Here is a 6,000-nt window from a genome sequence, read left to right as displayed (position 1 = left end):
GAGTTGATTGGTTCTTCGCTGGGCTGCTGGGCAGCTGGCCTTGATGGGTTGCTGGGGATGGTGAGTTCAGCTTTGTGGTCAACCGTGATGTCAGTTGGCACTTGTGTGTGTGTTGGAGGGTCGAAGTTGGTGATGTCCTCCTCAGGTTGCTCGTGATTGTTTCTGAAGCGCAGTTTGGTTTGGTCCAAATGCTTTCTGCAAGTTAGTGCATTAGAACATAAGAACATAAGAATTAGGAACAGGAGTAAGCCATCTAGCCCCTCGAGCCTGCTCCGCCATTCAATAAGATCATGGCTGATCGGGTCGTGGACTCAGCTCCACTTACCCGCCCTCTCTCCGTAACCCTTAATTCCCTTATTGCTTAAAAATCTATCCATCTTTGACTTGAAAACATTCAATGAGCCAGCCTCAACTGCTTCCTTGGGCAGAGAATTCCACAGATTCACAACCCTTTGGGAGAAGAAATTCTTTCTCAACTCGGTTTTAAATTGGCTCCTCCGTATTTTGAGGCTGTGCCCCCTAGTTCTAGTCTCCCCCACCAATGAAAACAACCTCTCTGCCTCTATCTTGTCTATCCCTTTCATGATTTTAAATGTTTCTATAAGATCACCCCTCATCCTTCTGAACTCCAACGAGTAAAGACCCAGTCTACTCAATCTATCATCATAAGTTAACCCCCTCATTTCTCGAATCAGCCTAGTGAATCGTCTCTGTACCCTTTCCAAAGCTAGTATATCCTTCCTTAAGTAAGGTGACCAAAACTGCACGCAGTACTCCAGGTGCGGCCTTACCAATACATTATACAGTTGCAGCAACACCTCCCTGCTTTTGTACTCCATCCCTTTCGCAATGAAGGCCAACATTCCATTTGCCTTCCTGATTACCTGCTGCACCTGCAAACTAACCTTTTGGGATTCATGCACAAGGACCCCCAGGTCCCTCTGCACCACAGCATGTTGTCATTTCTCCCCATTCAAATAATATTCCCTTTTACTGTTTTTTTTCTCAAGGTGGATGACCTCACACTTTCCGATATTGTATTCCATCTGCCAAACCTTAGCCCATTCGCTTAACCTATCCAAATCTCCTTGTAGCCTCTCTGAGTCCTCTACACAACCCGCTTTCCCACTAATCTTAGTGTCATCTGCAAATTTTGTTGCACTACACTCTGTCCCCTCCTCTAGGTCATCTATGTATATTGTAAACAGTTGTGGTCCCAGCACTGATCCCTGTGGCACACCAATAACCACTGATTTCCAATCGGAAAAGGACCCATTTATCCCGACTCTGCTTTCTGTTCGCCAGCCAATTCTCTATCCATGCTAATACATTTCCTCTGACTCCGTGTACCTTTATCTTCTGAAGTAACCTTTTGTGTGGCACCTTATCGAATGCCTTTTGGAAATCTAAATACACCACATCCATCGGTACACCTCTATTCACCATGCTCGTTATATCCTCAAAGAATTCCAGTAAGTTAGTTAAACATGATTTCCCTTTCATGAATCCATGCTGCGTCTGCTTGATTGCACTATTCCTATCCAGATGTCCCGCTATTTCTTCCTTAATGATAGTTTCAAGCATTTTCCCCACTACAGATGTTAAACTAACCAGCCTATAGTTACCTGCCTTTTGCCTGCCCCCTTTTTTAAACAGAGGCGTTACATTAGCTGCTCTCCAATCCGCTGATACCTCCCCAGAGTCCAGAGAATTTTGGTAGATTATAACAAATGCATCTGCTATAACTTCCGCCATCTCTTTTAATACCCTGGGATGCATTTCATCAGGACCAGGGGACTTGTCTACCTTCAATCCCATTAGTCTGTCCAGCACTACCTCCCTAGTGATAGTGATCATCTCAAGGTCCTCCCTTCCCACATTCCTATGACCAGCAATTTTTGGCATGGTTTTTGTGTCTTCCACTGTGAAGACGGAAGCAAAATAATTGTTTAAGGTCTCAGCCATTTCCACATTTCCCATTATTAAATCCCCCTTTTCATCTTCTAAGGGACCAACATTTACTTTAGTCACTCTTTTCCGTTTTATATATCTTGCATTGGCAAGTTTGATCTGAAACACCCTACTCCCTTCTTTGGCTATGACAGTGCCAGCAAGTCATTTGAGACCATGTCCATAGTTGAGTACAAATGCAGGGTTATTGACTTCAGTATCCCGTGACAAGTTTGCGCGATCATGGTACAAGCTTTGTTGATGCCGCCTGCCCTTGACGTTATGATGGAGATCAGGGCGGACAAGAGAGAGTCTTGTTTTGAGCGCCCTTTTCATGAGCAGCTCGGCTGGGGGAGTGGGGTCTGGTGCGGTAGCTGAGCAGGACTCGGAACAGGCGGGTCTGCAGGTTCTGTCGGCCAGGCAGAACGGGCAGTCCAAACCATCAAACCACCTTTGCTTGATGGTTTGGACTGCCCGTTCTGCCTGGCCGTTGGATGTGGGCTTGAACGGGGCAGATGTAACGTGCTTGAGCCCATTGCGGGTCATGAATTCCTTGAATTCAGCAATGGTGAAGCACGGCCCATTGTCGCTGACAAGGACATCAGGCAGGCCATGTGTGGCAAACATGGCTCGTAGGCTTTCGATGGTGGCAGTGGACATGCTTACAGACATTATCACACATTCAATCCATTTTGAATAATCATCCACAACAACCAAAAACATTTTGCCAAGAAACGGACCCGCAAAGTCAACGTGGATGCTAAACCGCGGTTTGGAGGGCCATGACCACAAACTTAGCGGTGCCTCTCTGGGTACATTGCTCAGTTGAGAGCAAGTGTTGCATTGGCGCACGCATGACTCCAAATCTGAGTCGATGCCGGGCTACCATACATGGGATCTGGCTATAGTTTTCATAATTATTATGCCTGGGTGGGTACTGTGTAGCTCGCGTATGAACGTTTCCCTGCCTTTCTTAGGCAAAACTATGCGATTACCCCACAAAAGACAGTCTGCCTGTATGGACATTTCATCTTTGCACCGCTGGAATGGCTTGATCTCTTCATGCATCTCCGCTGGGACGCTGGACCAGCTCCCATGGCTGTTGACACAGTTTTTTACAAGGGACAGTAAAGGATCCTGGCTGGTCCACGCCGGTGGTGGGCAATGGTAGCCGACTGAGAGCATCAGCGCAGTTCTCTGTGCCTGGTCTGTGGCGGACTACATAGTTGTATGCAGACAGCGTGAGCGCCCATCTTTTGATGCGGACAGAGGCATTGGTGCTAATCCCTTTGCTCTCTGAGAATAGCGATATGAGCGGCTTATGGTCAGTTTCTAGCTCAAACTTGAGACCAAGCAGATACTGGTGCATTTTTTTCACCCCGTAATGCACCCCAGAGCTTCTTTTCCAATCATGCTGTAGGCCCTTTCGGCCTCGGACAAACTCCTGGATGCATAGGCGACCGGTTGCAATGTTCCCGATTCGTTAGCTTGTTGTAACACACACCCGACCCCGTATGAAGACGCATCGCAAGCTAGCACTAAAGGTTTAATGGGTTATACAGAACAAGCAGTTTGTTGGAACATAACAGATTTCTGGCTTTCTCAAAAGCAGCCTCTTGTGATTTCCCCCATACCCAGTCGTCTCCCTTGCGAAGCAGCACATGTAGGGGTTCTAGCAAAGTGCTTAACCCGAAATAGTTGAGGAGTCTCAGGAACGACCGCAGCTCTGTCACATTCTGTGGTCTCGGCACTTTGTTGATGGCCCCCGTCTTGGTGTCGGTGAGTCTGATGCTGTCTGCTGCAATTCTTCTCCCTAAGAACTAGACCTCTGGCACCAGGAAAACACACTTCGTGCATTTCAACCTGAGTCCCACACTATCTAGCCGACTTAGAACCTCTTCCAGGTTCTTCAAGTGTTCGATGGTGTCCCGACCTGTGACCAGTATGTCGTCCTGGAGAACCACGGTGCGAGGAATCGACTTTAGCAGGCTCTCCATGTTCCTTTGGAAAATTTCCACGGCCAATCGAATCCCAAACGGGCATCTATTGTAGATGAACAGAACTTTGTGCGTGTTGATGCAGGTGAGGCCTTTCGAAGATTCCGCCAGCTCCTGCGTCATGTAGGCCGAGGTCAGGTCCAACTTGGTGAATGTCTTTCCTCCAGCCAGGGTCAAAAACAGGTCGTCTGCCTTGGATAGCGGATACTGGTCCTGTAACGAAAGACAGTTGATCATTACTTTATAGTCCTCACAAACTCTGACCGTGCCGTCGCCTTTGAGAATCAGAACACTCGGGCTGGCCCACTCGTTGAACTCCACCGGCGCAATGATGCCTTCTCGCTGCAGCCTGTCCAGCTCAATTTCCACTTTCCCTCGCATCATATATAGCACTGCACGTGCCTTGTGGTGGATGGGTCGTGTACCGGGAACCAAGTGGATCTGCACCTTCGCCCCTGAGAAACTTACAATGCCTTGCTCAGAACCTGGGCACATGAGGCGTCATCGACGGACGAGAGCACTGGGATGTCATCCCAGTTCCAGCGGATTTTTCCGAACCAGCTTCTGCCAAACAGTGTGGGGCCATCTCCTGGTACAATCCATAGTGGGAGTTCGTGTATTGCTCCATCATAGGAGACTTTTACTGCTGCGCTGCCAATAACAGGGATCAGCTCTTTAGTGTAAGTTCTTAGCTTGGTATGAATGGGGCTACGCTTGGGCTTGTGTGCCTTGTTGCACCACAGCCTGTCAAAGGCCTTTTTGCTCATGATAGACTGACTCGCACCTGTGTCCAGTTCCATGGATACTGGAATTCCGTCCAGTTCGACTTTTAGTGTGATCGGTGGACATTTCGTGGTGAAGGTGTGTACCCCGTACACTTCTGCCTCCTTGGTTCGAGTCTCTAGTTCAGCCTGATCCGCTATGGATCGATCCTCCTCTGCAACGTGGTGGTTTGCAGGGTTTGCAGCTCGCCTGCACATTCGCTGAAGGTGTCCCATTGTTCCACAGCCTTTGCACACATAGTGTTTGAAGTGGCATTGATGGGCTCGATGATCACCTCCGAAATGCCAACAAGGTGTTAACTGCCTCGCATTAACAATTGATGGCGGACTCTGGGTCATCTGAGGTCGTGCAGCTGCCAGTGTGTACGTTCTTCCATATGCATTCCTGCCTGAAAACGACGTTACTTTGTGTACAGTACTTGCCAGAACCTCTTTTTGCTGCAAAATTTGTTTGGTGTTATCGCTGGTGGACATAAATGCTTGGGCTATCGTTATGGCTTTGCTCAGGTTCGGTGTTTCAACAGTCAATAGTTTGCGAAGGATAACCTCATAGCCAATGCCAAGCACAAAAAAGTCTCTTAGCATTTGCTCCAGGAATCCATTGAATTCGCAATGTTCTGCAAGGCGCCTTAGTTCGGCGACATAGCTTGCCACTTCCTGGTCTTCAGACCGTTGACATGTGTAGAATCGATACCTTGCTATCAGAACGCTCTCCTTCGAATTTAGGTGCTCTCATACCAGTGTACACAGTTCTTCATAGGATTTGGTTGTTGGTTTCACTGGAGCTATAAGATTCTTCATGAAGCCATAGGTTGCTGGTCCCGGTCCCCCCCCACCCCGCAGACCCGAGTGCCTTGCCGGTCCCTGTCCCCCCCCCCACCCCCACAGACCCGAGTGCCTTGCCGGTCCTGGTCCCCCCCCCCCCCCCCACAGACCCGAGTGCCTTGCCGATCCTGGTCTCCCCCTCTGCCCCCCCCCCACAGACCCGAGTGCCTTGCCGGTCCTGGTCCCCCCCCCCCCCCCACAGACCCGAGTGCCTTGCCGGTCCTGTTCCCCCCCCCCCCACAGACCCGAGTGCCTTGCCGGTCCTGGTCCCCCCCCCCCCCCCCACAGACCCGAGTGCCTTGCCGGTCCTGTTCCCCCCCCCCCCCACAGACCCGAGTGCCTTGCCGATCCTGGTCTCCCCCTCTGCCCCCCCCCCACAGACCCGAGTGCCTTGCCGGTCCTGGTCTCCCCCCCCACCCCGCAGACCCGAGTGCCTTGCCGGTCCT

The sequence above is a fragment of the Pristiophorus japonicus genome, chromosome 2 (genome assembly GCF_044704955.1).
Source record: "Pristiophorus japonicus isolate sPriJap1 chromosome 2, sPriJap1.hap1, whole genome shotgun sequence".
NCBI classification, from domain to species: Eukaryota; Metazoa; Chordata; class Chondrichthyes; family Pristiophoridae; genus Pristiophorus; species Pristiophorus japonicus.
This window is presented reverse-complemented; position numbering follows the sequence as displayed.